This window comes from Nelumbo lutea, chromosome 1 (assembly GCF_056320005.1).
Source record: "Nelumbo lutea isolate HS-2025 chromosome 1, American lotus-T2T, whole genome shotgun sequence".
NCBI classification, from domain to species: Eukaryota; Viridiplantae; Streptophyta; class Magnoliopsida; order Proteales; family Nelumbonaceae; genus Nelumbo; species Nelumbo lutea.
Genome location: NC_142684.1, coordinates 67,202,726 through 67,222,461, shown reverse-complemented (window position 1 = coordinate 67,222,461; position 19,736 = coordinate 67,202,726). Strand labels below are relative to the sequence as shown.

Here is a 19,736-nt window from a genome sequence, read left to right as displayed (position 1 = left end):
CATTTGTGAGGAGCAGATCCCGTCTCGTCACCCATCACCTATGCCATGGTTGCGGGTGGGCCCATCCATGTGGTGTTGTGAGAGAAAGAAAAAAATGCAAAGGGGAAACACAATGTTAGAAAAATAGTTGCAATGCATAATGTTAAAAATGAAAGAAATAAAGGTGGATTGCCATTGAGTGGAATGGAGGTACCCTTGCAAAAACTGAAAAGAAGATGAGATGTAATCTTTATTGCTAAAATAAATGAAAATAAATGCTCATATAATAACAATAATAATGGGAAGAGGGGTTCATTTTTGCACTTTCAAATGGAAATCCCACTGGTGTGATAACTGAGAATGGAGAGGTCTACGTGTGTGAGGCCTTTGGTGAGAGGGCCCTCACCTCCCCCCCTCTTTTATCTTTATAATATATAGATATAGATGTCCTCTAAATGACTCAATGAAACCTCCCAACATCTCACGTTGCAATGTCAGTGATTAAGCCCACTAGTTCTTTTTATTTTTCTTTAGGCATGTGGAGGGCCTCCTAATTTATGTTCATGAAATTTATTAATCAAAGTTATTGATGAAGTGAGTGTTGGCCAATGTGAATGATTTTCAGGGTGTTCATCATTCATCAATGTGGAAGATTTTAATTTGTTTCCTAAATACAAAAAACGATCATCATATCAGTAGAAACATTTTGCTGATGTGACAATGGTTTATGTTTTGAAAAACAAAACCAATCATGTTACAGGTAAAAGTGACAATTATTTTCGTATGAACTTATCGAAAAATATTTTTGTATTATAAAAAAAAACAAAATCATGCACATCACTAGAAAAGCGCAAACCATCTAAAATTAGGAGTGCACCTTACGTTGGCATAAATAAGAATTTCACTCTAATTAGGGCCCAAGCCTTGAAATTTTGACAAAAGTTTCATCCAATGTTGTCCAATATGTACCCCTACTTAAAATGATAGGGAGAGTTGGTATTTTTAAACCTAAGAGCAGGAGTAGCTTAGTTGGTTAGAGCGTGTGGTTGTTAACCACAAGGTCGAAAGTTCAAACCCTTCTTCTAGTAATTTTTTTAACCTTAGAATAAAATGCACTATAAATAAAATAATTTTATTGTACTATTTGTATGAGGAGAAATTGATAATACAAAATTTATAAGAATAATCATTTATGAAACCTGGTTACCTTATACAAATTTGATTGTTAGTTTCATTTTCTAATACATTTTTTTGCTCACATAATACAATTACATTATAATTGAATCTCCTCATAGTTTTGTTACGATGTTTCCCCTCAAATGGTAAATCAAATGATATTGTTTCTCGCATAGGTTTTTTTTCTCAATTCATCGTTGAAACCCCAATCCTTCCAAAGTACCTAAAAATCCTCGAACATCGGCATCAGACCTAAGACCTCCTAAAATATCTAACCCTGAAATTTCAACCTAAGATTCCCCTTCATTAATTCTTTAATCAAACCAAGATTCCCTTTCGAACCCTCTTATTAGCTTGAAGCACCCACAACCCAAATCTTCTTGATCCAAACACCATTGAATCAATTAGACCATACAATTGAACCCTAGACACACCAAAAACATCTACCCATAAATTTTTAACCTAAAACTCCTCTATTTGTCCCATCATCAAACAAATATTCCATTTCAGATGCTCATGTTGACCCAAATTTTTGTGATTTTGGCCCTCCAAAATCAATCAAATGTTTCCATAAGATCCTAAACACCCTAAAAACCTTACCTACCAAAATTCAAACCAAAATACCTTTGTTTGCCCCTCCATTACACCAAGATTCCATTTCAAAGCATCATATTGAATGGATTAAGTCATTTCCGAATCTGCCCGATCTCGGCATAATTAGGCCAATCTAATCCTACCAATCAACCCATAATGCTCAAAAACACCAACTTACCATATTTGAACAAAAAAATTCCCTCATTATCCCCTCCATCACAACAAGATTATGTTTCAAATTTAATAAATTAACCAAATCACTACCCCTCTAGATCTACCTAATCTGAGCCTATTTACGCCAATCTAACCCCATCAATCAATTCAAAATGCCTAAAAACCCCCCACCCAATAAAACTTTAGCGCAAAATACCCTTTTTCCCTCCATATAAAAAGATTCCATTTTAGCCAATATCATTAACCCGTATATACAAAACCACTATATATACTCAAAAACATCTCAACCCTTCATTTTTTTAACCCTAAATACCCACCATTAAACTAAAATTTTCTTTTGGACTCCTTAGACCCAAATTGACTAAAATACCCCCTAAGCATACCAAAATACCAAAATTAAATAAACAAATAAATAAATAAATACCATAATTAATTATAGTATTTTTAATGATACTTTGGCAATTAATTACGGTATTTATTTAATTAATAAACAGTATTTATGAAAACACTATAATTAATTAACGGTATTTAGATATAATTAACTAGTAATTCATTTATTAACAATATTTTATTAATTATGGTATATATTTAATTATTTAACAATATTAGGTATATTTTTTGTAATAGAACTTTTTATTAACTATGGTATTTAATTAAATAAATACCATAATTAATTAATAAGTACTATTAAATAATGCATTGCTAATTCTATTAAATAAATATTATAAAATATTATAAACTTATACTGATAATTAATTAAATAAATTAAATAAATCATTATGAGAGAGGGAAAAGGGAGTGATTATAAGGGAGCAAGAAAGCCTAAGAATATAACATGGCATGTTTCTACTTTGGTGTATATATATTGAAAATTTTCAACTACATAACAAAAAATATATATATTTATATATAAATATTAAAAATATATTTATAAAAAAATATAATAAATAATAAATATAAATACAATAAATATAAATTTCAGTATATATTAATATATAATAAATATAGATTAAGATGTTAAAATTATTATTATTAAATATCAATTTTCTAAAAGTTATTTTCTAGAATAATTAATTGATTTAAGTTAAATAATGTTTTTAATATTAGAACATTAATAATTGCAATTATTATTCTACTTTTTAATATCTATTAAAACTTTTTTGAAAAGTTATTACCTATTTTTGTTATATGAAAGCCTCAATACCTCTAAATTATCTAATATGTTTTTCATTATTTCAATAATATTTAAAAAAATTAAATTATTTATATCTTATATTCTTATTAGCAAATATTATTAAATCAATTATAATTATTTTTGTTTTTTGATAAATTTTTTAAGGTTATTACATAATTTCTTTAAAATATGATTTAGTTATTAATTTTTCAATATCTAAAATATTTAAAATTAGTTATTTACAATATTATTCATCTATTTAAATAATATCACTATTTAGTTATTGCAATATTACTTAAGTCCATAGGAAATTAGGATCATCAGTCATTCTGTGTCCTAGAACTTTCATTTCTTATTAGACATCTAGTTTAATTCACTTGTCAATCATCCTTTTAATCATTGAATAACATTAAATTCACTGTTTGATTAAGTCATTTCTTTTATTTGGCCCACTTGCATGAATGACCTAGTTAGTGTTTATGTTTTTCTTGAAAGTGGTTAGAGTATCTCTTGTGGATTTTTTTAATGTGTGTGTTGGTTCTATTTAATTTTTTAATGCCCAAAAAATTATTAAATCTTCTTTGGAAATTGGTAAGGTAGAGGTCGGTTTAACCGAACGCAAGTGGGGTGCCTAACACCTTCCAACACTTTACCTTGGTCATTGGACCCTAAGAATCTATCCTCATTGGGCAACGAGTCACCAAGAAAACAAATTGTTATTCTTGAAAAATCTTGGCTTTTCCTAAATTCTCAATTCCCAAAAATTTAGGTGGCGGCTCCATTGAATCCATAATCCATATTTGTCCGTCCCCCCCTCCGAGTCAGGTAGCCACAGATGGCAACTCTGCTAGTGACTTTCTAAGAGGACTAAACTCAAAAAATCGAGTTCCAAGGATATTTAATTAATTTTGGGCCTATACACATGTTGCACACACATCACTCATGTTGCAATGCATTTTACCCTTTCGATTTGACTTTAGGTGGTCCCTAGTATGATTGCTTAGGGATAACCATCCTAGAAAGAATAGGACCCTTCTCTCTTACCTTCGATATCTCCAACCACCGCTTGAATAAGGTTGGGGGCTCTGGATAAATGAGGTGAGGCCTCAACAACGTACCCAAGACTTGTCTTGAGGTATATGGGCAGCCGACCCGAATGAGGTTCCCCTACACCCCTTAAGAGCCTATAGAAACAAACCCAAGCCCTTGCATGTAGACACCTAGCAACTACCCTTAGGAGTCCCAACTAGGCATTTTAGTGCATTGGTACTTATATGCATTTGTCTTCTACTTGCACTTAGTTCTTGTTGTCTTGCATCTCTCTTTTTGTTGTGTTTGTATTCTTGTTTTTGTCATTGCTTAAGCAAGTTGGTAGGAGCATTTGCGGGGCCCACTCAGGTAAAATTCTTCATTTTCTTTCAAATAAAAGCCTACACAACCCAAACCCATGGTCACAACCCAAAGTCAACCTAACCTAAGTATGGACTTCTCTCAATATATAAGGGTTATTGAACGGATGTAACAGAATCATATGGATAAATTCCAAACTCAAATAGATCTATTCAAGAGACAAGTTAGAAAACTCTGATCCAATGATCAAGCCCAACCCAACCAGGGGCAAAGCATTCAGGCCCAACCATCATGGGCCACGTCAATGCCAATCCAACCCTACCAAGGGCTATACAGCCAAGCCCAAACTTCATGGTCCCCATGCTTGCCAATTCAGCCTAACCAAGGGAAAATCACTCAATACCAACAATCATGGGCCTCATCCATGCCAATTCATCCAAACTAAAGTCAAATTACTCGATCCCAACCATCATGAGCTACATCTATACTAGTCCAGCCTAACTGAGGACAATGCAATTGGGTTCAACCATCATGGACCTCAGTTCAACCAAACGAAGGGCAATACATCTAAGACCAAACTTCTTGGGACACATCTACACCAGTCCATCCCCACCGAGGTCAATACAGTTAGAGCTAACCATCATGGGCCACATCTATGCCAATCCAGCCCAACCAAGGAATTATCCAGCCTAGCCAAGGGCAATACAGTCAATCCTAACCTTCAACTCATTCAAGGCCATCCAAGGCAAGCCCAATCATATTGGGCCACAGTCCCACTACAACCCATCCAAGGGTATGCTTACCTGACCTAACAATGCCAGTCCAGTCAAGCCAAGCCCAGTTCAATCAAGTCCAGGTCCCAATGCAAGGGCCAACAATAGCCCAACCAATCCAGACCTAAACACCCCAGTCCTCAATTCTAATACATCTACCAACCCAAAATTCCATGCAAACGGCAACAATCTTGCCCATGACCCCAATCAACCCAAGGTTGGGCCAACGGTTAGACCACATAGAGCAAAGGCTAAGCAAGTTGCAAGGCAACAACCTAGACTTACTAGACCTTGACTTGACTACTAGACATAGACTACCTCCAAGATCTAATTGGCTTGACATAGACAAATATGATGGGATAAGATTCCCAAGGACCCACATAAGAATGCATTAGCAAATACTAAGGCCCATGGCCTTAATTGATGAGCTTCTAGCCCAATCATTCTTAGGGAGCTTTACTGGACCTACTGAGACTTGGTTAATGAATATCGAACCTAGCTTAGTAAAGATTTGGCCAAGTCTAGTTGACACATTTGTGAATCACTACTCGTAAAACATAGACATCCTATTGTTAAGGCATAAACTAGAATTGGTTAAGCAAGGACCAGAAGAATCGTTCACAAACATCATAGCTAGGCGAAGGGCCCAAGTAGCTCGAGTCCTTAAGAGGCCTAGTGAGGAGGACCAAATTTCAATGGTTTTAAAGAGATTGAATAAAGTATATGCTAGCAAGCTGACTCTGACTTATCATTCCACTTTTCAAGCCCTAGTTTGTGTAGGTTGCCAAGTGCAAGACTCTTTGATAGCTGGTAATACATTCACTATCGAAATATCATTAGAAGCTGATATCTCATCTAAAAATGAGCATATTACAAAGGCTAAGCCTTTAGAAATTAAGGTGGACCAACTAGGGAATGAGATCTAAACTCAAGAAGTGATCTACAATCAACCTTGGCAAGCAACCTGTGAGAATAAGTTGATCCAAGATCTAGAAGACCAACACCAAACCGATCCTCAAGACCCAACAAAGCTGCAACAATCCCTACCAAGTCATTAGGTCAGCACCATGCAACAAAAGAGCCAACAATTTGATCCCAACAAGTACATCAAGACCATCCAATCAGTGGAAGTTGTATCAAAGGCTAAAGAAGACAAGACTTTTGATCCAACCCAACTCATCAAGTCGATTCAGAGGTCAGGAGAAGAACCCCCCCAAAATGGTAATGCACATTATTAGTGTGGTGCAATAGAAAACTGAAGAAGATCAACCATAAAGCATATAAACATCAATGAACAGTTTAAAAAAGAAAAGCATAATGTGCAATCTGACCAACTAGACTTAGAACAAGGTTCTATTGCCTCAATTCAAGTGATTCCCACAAATCGGATGTAAGAAAATCTTAGTACAGATCTAGACCAGGGGCAAAGTTCGGCCTTGAAATCCAGTAGCCCATCTCTAGATTTGGTATTGAAGATCGGCATGGTATGAAGGAAGACATAGACATCTTGCATGGCACAAAGCAACCAGAGGAAGACTCAAATCAAGTCAATCAAGAACCCATCACTGAATCAGAAAGGCTGGTATGGTGCATGCCAAGAAAGCTAGAGCCGGAGCAAGTCGACCTATAACCCATCTCAAACATAGACACTGAAGATTAGCATTACATAGAGCAGGTAAATCAAGAGCCTCAACAAAACAATCCAAAGCCTAACATCATCATAGAAAAAAGAGATTGGTATGGCAAAAGACAAGGCAAGAGAAGCCAAATTGGGTTGACCAAGACCCCACCATTGGTAAAGAACCAGAAGGTAGGAAACATTAAGAGCAAGTGGACCATGATCCTAATCGGCCCAACTTGGGTGTAATTGACAACTTGAATCTAAAGATGCAACATGGAACCCATCAGGATGTAGAACGAGATAGCCATGACCTAGATTGGTCTAATCTTGAGGCCATCAAGATGTAGAAAAAATGACCATGGATCTCCAACAAGAAATTAAGCAAATAAAGCTTCTCCTAGGATGGACTGATTCAAATCTTGTCATTAATTCGGGCATCAAGGTAGAACTCTTGGATCACCAACAAGGGATGCCTCTCAAACCTCCTAATCCACCAGGGGTGACACCCAAGTCCATTTTTTATCAAGGCCCAAGTTTGAGGCCTCAAAGCTCTCTACAACTTCTTGTACAAGGTCGCCTGCTTCCTGACCTAAATCCGGGTAATCTGAACATTGATGCACAATGATTAGTCTTAAGCCCACATTTGACATTGGCCCGAGACAAAGGCCTCATAATTTTTTTCCAATCACTCGGTTCACCCATCTACCATGGGATAGTCCTAAACCCACATTTGACTTTGGCCCTAGTCTAGGGCCTTACAATTTATTGCAAAAACTTGATTCGCTGGATCCACCATGGGCTAGACTTAAGCCCACATTTTTCCTTGGCTCAACCAAAGGACCTCATAGTTTTTCAGAACTACTTGACTCACCATGGGCTAATCTTTAGCCCATCCCAGGCATAGGTCCAAATCTAGGGCCACACAGATTCCTACTACAAAACTATAAGCAAAACTCCCTTTATTCAAGCATGAAGCGGTCAGACCAAGGACCTGTTACTAGCTTCGGCCCTTGTCTGGAGCCCTCACATGTTTTAGAGGATGAAAACATTATCAGTCAAAGAACACATCATGATCCAACTAGATTAGCATCACCAAATACCTCAACACTCTCAATCAAGCAAAATACAAAGTCATGCATGATCCCCTTTTTTTGGTGATTGTTTATCATCTTTACTTTCATCCCTTTATGTACCCTAGTCAAAAACTTTCATATTCAATTTGTTTTTGCATTTCTTCACTGCTTTTCCCCGACCCCTATGCACTTAATTCAACCAGGATCCCCCATTAGATATAATGAGTCAACTATTCCTCCAAATACATTCATCTTCAATGCTGGAGACTCATTTCTTGATCTGAAGTGTCAAAGGATTCCTAAGCATCCCTCTTTGGGATTCTTTATCTTAACCATTGATCCAAGAGGTTACCATCTTTCAAAAAGTAATACCTTTTCTTAGCATGATTTTTCAAAAAGAAAACAAAAAAAATCAAATATTTTCTTAAAAATAAAAAAATAATAAAAAAGTTTCATAATACAAAAAAAAAATCAAAAATTTTCAAAATCCAAAAAAAATAAAAAAAAAAGTTGGGATTTCTTTGTCTTTAGAAGCAAGGTTTGAGCAAAAGAGTTCATTGGCACTGAAGCACATTGAGAAGGATTTTACCAATTTACATGCAAAGCTAAACTGCATACTCAAAATCAAATGGATCCAAGAAATGTTCAAGTCAATGACTCTCTACCATAGAAAGTTGGTCAAGTGTTGGAATCATGACAAGAACAAAAGTTCGTCATCATCAATCACCATTAGCACACTCATCATCTGATCAACACTTGGTATAGAGTCAATTATCAGTCTTGACCGCAACATGGCAAGTCACTAGCATGACAAGGCACCATGGTCCACATCATGCCAAGACATTTGATTAGAATGATAGATCAACGTCAGGAGATCCTCAGCATGACAAGTCAACCTATCAATTCTCAAAGTAACTCCTTAACATGACATCTCAAGATAGTCATATCAAGCAAGTGCTAAGCGCGTCAACAATTCAGGTATAAATGGACTTCCTGAGCTCAAAGTGCATAGAAAAAAATGAAAAGAAAAGAAAAAGAAGAAAAAAAAGGAAAAAGACTAAAAAAAGATTAAAATGGAAGATGTTCTTTCCATCCTTTCCCAACTCTTCTAACGCTAAGGGCAAAACAGTCGATTAAGGTTCACCAAAGAGGCCACCTTTGGTAGATTGTCACCCCACTGAGCCACCTATATATGTTTAGACATTCACCACATGCGACCCATGAACAGACCTAAGCCCTTCCTTCATTAGCCTTGAAATCTGACCCCTAAACACTTCCCGAAAGTGGATAGCTCATCTTCTCAATCTCTTTAAGCTACATGAAAAAAAAAGTGGGACAAGGATTCTTTGAGTTAACCTCCTATATCTTAGGCAAGGGGCAACGAAAGCCCTAAGGGATCTATAAAAGAGGAGGCCATCTTTGGCCCGACACCTACCCTAAGCTACTCATTATCACATCTTAATCCTTTGCAAGCCACTTTGGACCTACCCTTTCCTTTCTAAAACCTCAATTAAAAAAAAAAACAAAATTATTCAAAAATGTTTTTCCTTTTACACCCTTTCATTTTCTCTAGGGACCTTTTGATGAATACTCACCCACCTCCATCCAAACTAGGGGAAGCATGGTCAGGAGAACAAAAGTTTAGTTTTGACAAAAATTTCATGAAGAAAGAAAAAAAATTAAAGAAAGAGAAATGAAATCCTAGTACAAGTTAAGTCAAATATGCAATCTATCATTTCCCAAACTATTTACTTACTCAAGGTAGGTGATACAGTGCATTCAAAATACCTCAATAGGCCCCTAGGTGCCACTTTCAGTTTGAGCCTTTTATCCCTTCCTTTCTTCACCCAAGCCTTAAGCCACATTTCGTCCTAAGGAAAAATCCTCCTTAGATCCCTGGGCAACAAAGAAGATAGTTGGTACTACTCTGAGAAACTCCCTTACTAAAAAAAATATTGCCCTACAATTTTCAATAAGAAAGTGACCCTTGAACACTTACACCCCATTGTCCTTCTCACAAACCCACAAACCATTAAAGAAACCTTATGTACTTTATCCCTCCCTTTCCTAACCTAAATGCAAAACCACATTATGTCTCAAACAAAATCCTCTTTAAATCTTAAGAAGTTGTCAAGAACCTATTATCATAATCAACTTCTCCCAGAACTATGCTAGGTCGATCCCATATCGAGTACATAGGTAGTCTAGACCCTTGTCCTAGATGAAGCCATTCCAAAGGAAGGACATCTCCCAAGCCCACTGAGTTGAAAACCCGAAAGGACGACTCAAACAAAAGATAGGGCACGAAAAAAAAAACAAGAAGAATAAACAAAAGGGAGGGGGGGGGAAATAAGCCTCCTAGATGAAAACCTAAAATCTAGGCAAAAGATAAGGAACAAAAAAATGGCATGAGCAATGAAGTTCATATCCCTTCAAAATGAGCTTACAAAAGATAAATGACACAAGTTGAAGATGAAGGAAATTGAAGCCAAGGGAATGACTTATGTTGAACTTTGCTACAAGATCCAAAATTGGGAAAGCCATGAATGACTAATCTTGCAATAAGTCTCGGGTCTAGGCAGAATTTCGTGACAATTATATCTTGAAAAAGTGGCTAAGCTCCTAAGTCAAAGTTTTAAATCAATTCTTTGTGCGCAACATGCTGATAATAGTTCAATAACTCCAACGGTGCTTCTGAGGCAAGAAAGTTCCAAAAAAATTCCAAATATATATATATATATATATATTAACAAGCTATGCATTCACATTTCTCAAAACAAAAAAAAAAGGTGTTCTCAGCATTTCATGTAGTTCATCACCACCATTACTCCACCATACATCTCCAAGGCATATCAATTACAATTATCAGTCATCAAGCATCAACACAAGTAAGCACTAGGTATACATTCCTCAACTTAAACATCGTCTCACTTGCATTGCACTACATCTTTTATGGGAGCCCTGAGTCCTATATGCCCCTAATCTTCATATTAGGTGGTTGACCCAACTCCCAACATCAAAGCATATTTTGGACTTCAAAGCCAAATGCCCAAAGAGGCATGTATATTGACTTGCCCAAGTCAAACATACATGGCTCAGGTGTAAGAACCTGCTGGATGTCTTTTAGTTATGCTTAACAAGAAAATATTTTGGACTGACTTGCCCACACTCAACAACTTTCTACAAAAATACATTTTCTCATTGAAAAAGGTCTTTTTTCCTTTTTCATCATCTATTTATCAAATCATGCATCCTGAAAATTCTCAAGAAATTGGCTAGCGAGAGATTCTGCAACTCCTCTATTGCAGGGGCAACCATAATCCTAGACAACCACACAACCATTGTGGGTAAGAGATTTCATTTCAGAAATTCCTTCGGGAAGATCCATGGATTGGCCTGTGTACGGCAATCCTAATGTCAACACTCAAATGAGTGCTAAACAGCTATGGGAGCGTACCATAGGAGGAGATTCCAGGGAGATCATTTTCAATAAAAAACAATCTTCTTTCAATCATCAACACTTTTGTCATGAAAAAGTTTTTCAAGTAGCATTCTTTTGAACAGGACAGTCATTCCATTGCAATTCTACGCAAAAAAATTGGTTGTTTCCTCAAGTTTTGTTGTTCGGATTATCATCCTGCAACAAAGAGGAAAAATCTGTAGACACCCCATTTTTGTGCTCTTTAGTCTTTATACAGCACTTTGAGCTCCAAGCATGCTTCAACTAACCTATTAGCCAAATTGGGAGTATTTTTGGAATTTTAAAAAAGTTGGGGCCTTAAGGATCCAAGACCATAGGTACGTCGAGCCTAGAAAACCAAACCCAATGACACCAATATCACCCAAATCCGACACTACTTACCCCTTCATCTTTAGACCAAAGCTGGAACTAATTCTGATTGTCCAATCGAAGTCATTTTGACCCTAAACCTCATTCCACAACAAATCAGAAATCCAAAACCATATACATAGAGACAAAAAATCTAAATACAATGACACCAAGATCACCAGATTTCGACACAGATTACCACTTCATTCCAAGACCCAAAGTCGAAACCAATTTCGATCATCCAATCGAAGTCATTTTGATCCTAAATCTCAATCCACATCAAATCAGAAATCCAAAACCATAGGTATGTTAATCCTAAAAATCCAAATCCGACAACACCAAGATCACCCAAATCCAACATCGTTTACCCCTTCATCTCAAGACCCGAAGTTGAAATCGATTCCAATTGTCTGATCGGGATAATCTTTGATCATGAACCCTATGCCTCATGAGATATGAAATCCAACCTTTTAAATGAATGGAGCTCAAAATTTTGAGTCCAACAGTACCAAGATTGTCCAATTCCGACATCGTTAGCCCCTCTATCATGAGACCCGAAGCTAGATTCGACTTGGGCCTTCCGTTTAGAATCACTTTCACTACAACTTCGAGCCTAGGGTATCTCACGACCAAAATTTTCTCTTAGCCTCTAGAAGCATCTTAAAAATCCAAGATTTGACCAGATAGGAGCCTCCAATCAATCAAACCAATCACCCAAACTTAAAATGTCCAATTTAGGTAAATTGGTGAAATCTTTCATTCTTTATCGTGATTGATTGATATGATTTCTTCCAAATCTGTCTTGATAGCCCATTCTCTCAATCAATCTCCCTTCAAAAACCCTTTAAACCTCAGTCACTGATCTCCCAACTCAGCCCTCCATTCCCCTCTCAAAAAACTCTATTAATACAACCCCTTTCCCACATCCTAGACACAATCTAGCTTAGGGAGAGATCACTATCCCCATTAGCCTAGAGAATACACCCCCTCACATCCCAAACAGCCCCAAGTTTCCCTAACCCACGTCCTATACTCTTTCCCCACCATCTCTCACGTCCTTAGAGCCCCCCATATCAGTATTATAGTCCAAGAAACCACCAGATGGCGCATACATCCAAGAGACGAAGCATGAAACTTTCTTGAAGTGACAATGGTGCAACAAAATGACAGTTATACAACAGAAATCCTACATCATTTGGGCTACATAACAAGCGTCTTTGGCCTCCCAAATGACCAGGAATTCATCTTCAAGCTGAGGCATTCTTCAAGGAGTTGGAGGTTCCAAGAAGAGCTCAACAAGTGCAATACTCAATGTTTGAATTGCTCTACTAAACCGATTTTTCTTGTTAAATCCCTTCATTAGGTATGCTATTTCTGGGTTCCTCTTAATCACATGCTACATTCTTAATTTCTCTTGTTAGATAGTTTAATTTTTTTTAACTCTAAGTATTCACGTAAATTTAGCCATTGGTTGCCCGAAGATGAACAGAAATTTGTTAATTTCTCCAAATAGCATTCACCTTTTTCATTTTTTTTTAATTTTGATTGCTTATTTAGATTTTTTATTAACTATTTAATGGGGTTATGTCTAAAACCATTTTGTCTGCTTCCCCTCATTAGAAATAAAGCTTATTTTCTTAATTGCCTCTTTTCTTTTATTTTTCTTTCAAATTTGTTTAACAATTCGGTAATGAATAGTCTTAGATCATGCCAACGCGTGGATTTTATATTTTTTTAACTCACATGATTTAAGTTTCATTCATACACTTAGGTGATTGTAAGATACATTAGTATGATCCATTTGCTCATTTGTTTTAATATGATTTTTTTAATCCTTTAATGTTCTTTTTCCGTTTCAATATTATTTATCTTCTTTAATCAATCTCTTTTAAAGTCACCCCTCCTAGGTTCATTCAATGACTACATAAGCATCACCATGCACAAGTCCATAGGAAATTACATCAATCATTTCATGTCCCAGAACTTTCATTTCTTTAGACATCTAGTTTAAGTCAATTGTCAATCATCCTTTTAATCATTGAATAACATTAAATTCACTATTCGGTTAAGTCGTTTCTTTAATTCGGCCCAATTGCATGAATGACCTAGTTAGTGTTTATGTTTTTCTTTAATCTCTTGAATGTGGTTAGAGTATCTCTTTTGATTCTTTATTGTGTGTGCTGGTTCTATTTAATTTTTTTAATGCCAAAAAAATATTAAATCTTCCTTGGAAATTGGTAAAGTAGAGGCCGGTTTAACTAAAAACGTGTGGGGTTCCTAACACCTTCCCACACCGTACCTTGGTCTCTGGACCCTAAAAATCTCATCCTCATTGGGCAATAAGTCACCAAGAAAACAAATTGTTATTCTTGAAAAGTCCTGGGTTTTCCTAAAGTCCCAATTCCCAAAAATTTAGGTGGCAACTCCATCGAATCCATAATCCATATATCCACGCCCCCCTCCAGGTCAAGTAGCCATAAGTGTCATGATAGACTTTAATGCCACAAGGAGCTTTGATGTCACGATGGACTTTGAAATAGATTTGACTAAAATGAATGATTTTTTACTAAAACTTGATGAGGTAATTATCTTCATCCAAAGTAATAATGATTCATGTATCTAGGATGCATTATGTCGTTATGCAAATCAACAAAGGTCATACTATGTCATGATGCAAGTATGCACAAAACATTGATATTCTGTAGTGTGGGGCTTTGGTATCATGAAGGACTTTAATACCATAATGGACTTTGGTGTCATGAGAGACTTTGAAACAGATTTAATTTAAATGAGAGATCAATGATTTTTTAACTGAAACTTGATGAGTTAATGATCTTTAACTAGAACAGTAACAATTATGTATCTAGGATGCTCTATGCCGCAAAGCAAATCAACAATAACCTTACTATGCCATGATGAAATTATTCATGAAACATTGATATTCTGTTATGAGGGACTTTGGTGCCTTGAAGGAATTTACTGGCACAAGGGACTTTGATACCATGAAGGACTTTAAAACAAATATGGTTATTGTGATCAAACAATAATTTCTATGCCATAGGTCGGGAAATGATATGACTATCTGGAAGCTAGATGATTCTAAAAAGCATGATATGATTAACTAAAAAACACAATTCATCACATAATGAATGATTTTCAAATGAAATTTTTAACTAATCAATCAATCAAGAAAAATACAATGCAAAATGCCATATTCAGATATTTCAAAGCAATTGATATTCAAAGATAGACTTCCATCAGGGATTTTTGCCAGACTTGAATAAGAAATAAAAGCAACAACTTCCTTCTTGAAAAATAATAATCAATATATTTTAAATCTCAAAGACAAACATTGGATATGCAATTATTACTGATTAAAGATTCATATCGAGAAATACCCATTGGAAGGTGGGGCTACTCTAGTTTGGACTAATAAAAGGTAATTTAACTCAAAGGGATTGGTTGCTCAATTTAAGGCAAAAAAGTTGATGACCTCTCCAAAAATGAATATGTATGGAAAACTCCAAATGAGGGATGAGTTGAACTTGCTTGAATTGGGTTAAGTGATAATTCTGCCACATTTCAAATGATTGATAACTTCACTTGCTTGATTACTCAATTTTCTAATGCATGGTATTTCTAACAAAGATATTCTTCTTTTGGACCATTTTGCCCTGATTTTAGAGGATCACTAGGCTCAAATTCTTCTTTTCTTTTTTCTCTTCCCTTTTTTTTCTTTCAATTCCTTCCTTGCCAGCTTATTAGATCCATCAAGTGTTACTTATCAATTTCTCAAGGATCAAGGAGTTCCGACTAGGATGAACCATGGCTTAGGACAAGGATTCTAAAACAAGGGATAAAAGGCTCAAGAAACTTAAACTATAATGGGCATCAAATATTTGAATCCATATTTAGGTATTTATTCAAAATTATGCTCATGTTCTCTTATTTTTCCTCAATCAAACACTCTCACAATCATAAATGAAACAAAGTGCTCTTCATGTCTTTTAATACTATAGGTTATACACCCAGGTGATTAAGGAGAATTTTATTGTAGTACGAAATGTAAATATCTATGGTTAAAATAAAAAACTAAGAGCGGATGTCACTATTGGATGGACAATATCTTATCAATTTGATCATCAAGTCTGCCCTAGTTTCTCACTTGTTCTTCTCTTCTTATCACAACAGTTGGCTGCCCCAATTTATCTTTACAACCCCCTTTCCCTTTTGCTCTTTTTTTCATTCTTATTCTAATTTGTACACTTGCCTTAATTTTTCAAATTCATTTCTTTCCTTTCGTTTTTCTCAATTTATTTAGATTACATGTAGAATTGAGCATTTCACATCTGCCTCTTAGGAGGGTTTATTTAAATGAATCATTCCTACAAAGGCTCAAAGGGATAACTAGTGAAATAAATAATAAAAATGATTTCACGAAAAGGAATAAAGCAATTGGCCAAAAAAGGGCCTCCCATCATTTCTCCATTAAATACATAACACATAGGAAGGAAATACATGTCAAGCACAACTCGCTTTTAATCAACTCAAGGGTATTTATGTCATTTGAAAACTTTAACACTTGGAAACTTTGAGGTTACTCGAATGAGTCTTTTTTTCCCTTTTTTTCTTCTTTTCTTTTTTTACTTTTTTTCCTTTTTATTTCCCATTTTCTCTTTTCTTTTATCCCTTTGGAAATAAGCATCTTAAGAATTTAATTGGTTTAACAAAGAATAAATCCTAATAAAATCATGTCAATGGATTAACTAGTGTTGTTGACAGTGGCAAAAGATATAGGGGAAACAAAAAAAGGACCAATAATGGCCTCCAGTTCTTTTCCTTAATTAATCAGTAGAGCACTAGGTTAATATGACATATTCGTTTTATATTGGCTTAGGAAATAGATCAAATGGATTGCATACCCCATTGCAATGACTTCAACCTTATGACTGTCTTAGATTGAGCTATCAATGATGGATTTATTTGTGAATACACTTGGGAATAGATATTGCTGGCCTGATAGGGCTCCCCTCCCTCCTTAGACATTTATAGCGATAGACCTTCAATTGACAATCATTTTTTCACAAAATTATATCTTTGAGACTTATTTTGAGCCTATGATCCAAAAGTGTCATGCTCATACAATCTTCCTAAGGGAAGCGACAACTTTATCTCTTTCCTAGGCTAGAAAGTCCCCTTACTAAAACTCATTGTTTTATTCAAAGCAAAAAGACTAAACTAAAATGAACCAACTAAGTAAAAACTTTCATTAATATGAAATATGAGTTGTACAATGATCAAGTTCATTTTCAAACTACTAAAGAGTAAAAGCGAAAGGAATAACTAAAAATAAATTCCTAAAGTAGCAAAACAAAACTGATGATATCCTCTAATGAATCAGCTTCTTAGGCATTGGTGATATCATGTCTGGGATTTTCCTAGTGGGATCAAATACACCCTCATCAATGAAATCTTGAATAGAAAACTTTAGTGACCAGCAATGATTAGTTGTATTCCCAGGCCTTTAGTGATAAGCACAAAATGCATTTTCATTGTACATCCTCGGCTTCGGTTGTGGAGGTGGTTTCCATTTAAATGGTTAGAGATATCCCTTCGAAATAAGAAAAGGAAACAATTTAACATAAGAGCATGGTAATTGGGTGAGTACCCTTCTTTTCCTTCTTCTAGGGTGGTTAGTCATGCTAGGTTGCTTGGGTTGGAGCAAGTGGTGGAGATTGTGGTTCCGGCTTAGGTAATGAAGATGCATGAAGCGAAATTGTTGGAGGTGAGATCGATATAACTAATGATTTCTTGAAAACTATAGATCCACTATATAAACATCCTTGAATGATTGGTTTGGAAGATGAGGATGCTAGTTGAAGTGGTGGTCTAAAGGTTGTAGGAGTGGGCATAGATGTTGTGGGGGTTGGCAAGGACAAAGGCATGCCAGATGGGGGTATGTGAAATGTGTTTGTCCCAGTTTGAGATATCAGCCAATCCATCTTGGAACCCAAGACAACCACCATATGCTTAAGCTCATCAAACTCTTGGCGGTTACAAACCGGTTGTCAATAGGAGCATACATTTTTTTAGCAAAACACCAAACCAAAGAAATTAAACTTATTGTGCACAATGCAAAAAAAAAAAAAAACAAAAATGATGAAAAGGAAAGATGATGAAAAGATTTTTTTTCTAAGCAGACATTTTTCAAAACAAAGAATTTTTTTAACACAATTTGAGTAATCTAATAAATGGTCACTTCTATTTTGATTATAGAGTATTAGCAGCATGTCCAGAATCTTCAAGTTAACCTCATCTTGTTCTAGTGTTTCTCCTTTTCTTTTCCATCTTAAAGTAGCATTGATACTCAAACAACGGATAAAATATGCATGAAAATCCCAAAGGGAAAACTTGTGCATGTGTGTGTGCATTGGTGAAGTGAATGAAGTGCAATAAAACACGCTATAAATGACATGGTTGAGGTATGGTAGGACCTATCAGGGAGGCATCCTGGGGTTGTTCTGTAGGTACAAAGAAGTATAGCATTGAAAGGTTAGATAAATGAAAAGATGATTTATTGCCCTTTCACTTGATTAAGATACCTTATTTTTATTTTATTATCTCAGTTGAATCCAAGCGCCACTGCCCAGGCTGCCTATGTACCCTTTGTGAGGGATCAGACTAAGTGTAGTTCAAGTTATTTACAACTTTGATTATAATCAAGATGAAAAAGGAACGCAAAACCACATGATGAAAACTTGTAGTATGTCGGTAAGGCTGAAAGATTCCACTATCGATAAGATTTTGTATTGCAAGCCAGAAAGGTACACACTAATCAGTAGGATGTCTAGGCATCTGATGATAATTGTAAAATATATTCAATCTAAATCGATGGAGCATATTTGGAACTGGTTTTGGCTAAAGTGGAACCAAACATCCATATTGTACCAGCCGTGGAAATAACTGAGAAAGTGACATCGGAAGCGGAATAAACTTTCTCTTAACCCTTCTATCTGATTAGGAAGGAGAAGCAGGACGCTTAAAACCTGAAGGTCCAACCTGTTGATAATTACCAATAACATCTTGTACTTCATTCACTTCCTGATATGGTGAAGGGCCTATAGTCGGACCATGGCTTCCTGATCGAAAGTTATGCTCAATTCTCTTTCCAATAGTGACTATGCTCTTGAAATCCTTGAAATCTTGATACTTCATAAATGTAGAGAATGGTGGATCTAAGGCCCTTAGAAACAATTCGATCATTTCTTCTAAAGGGATGGGAATCTTTAATTGGACAGCAATGGATCTCCATCGATATGCATATTCAGCAAAACTTTTCTTGGGCACTTGTCGCATGCATTCTATTATCTCTCTTGTCAGTGCCTAATCTATGTTGTAATCAAACCATTCCAAAAAAAGTTGTGGGCACTTGATTCAGGTCTTCTTCTCATCTACTTCAAGTGATGCAAACCATGCTAGTGCTTCACCCTTCAAAATCCGTTGGAAAAGCTAAACTAGGATCCTCTCATCTACTCCAAGCTAAATCATCTCTCCGTAGCAGGTGCTCAAATGCACCTTAGGACAACTTTTTCTATTATACTTCTCAAATTTTGGAGTTTTAAACCCTTTTGGCAAGTCCAACCCCGGATGTATGCACAACTCATTGAAATTTGTTGCAAGAGGGGACTAAATATGCTTTAGTTCCTCCAGATCTTGCTTTAACTTTGCTATATCTTCACAAATGGGCACTATACTTAGTGGCAATGCTGCACTTACTAAGGACTGATGTTGATTCTCTATCCCAACGTATGGCTCCCTAGAGTATTCTGATCTTGATAACCTGTAGTTCTTTGAGTATGCTATCTTAACCTTTTTTGAACAAGCAACCATGGTCTTGAAAGGAACTGCTCTAATTCAGAAAGGTGGCTAACAATTCTATCTTATTTATCCTTTCTATTTTTAATGACAAATTTTCTTTTATTAATGCATTATA

The 19,736-nt window shown here is 35.8% G+C and overlaps 1 non-coding gene across 1 annotated transcript; it reads left to right on the top strand.

Moving 5' to 3' along the window:
- Positions 1–993: 993 nt before the first annotated feature.
- On the top strand, positions 994–1,067 carry TRNAN-GUU (transfer RNA asparagine (anticodon GUU)). The gene has a single exon. It is a non-coding gene; the product is annotated as a tRNA-Asn (tRNA).
- The last annotated feature ends 18,669 nt before the right edge of the window (positions 1,068–19,736 follow it).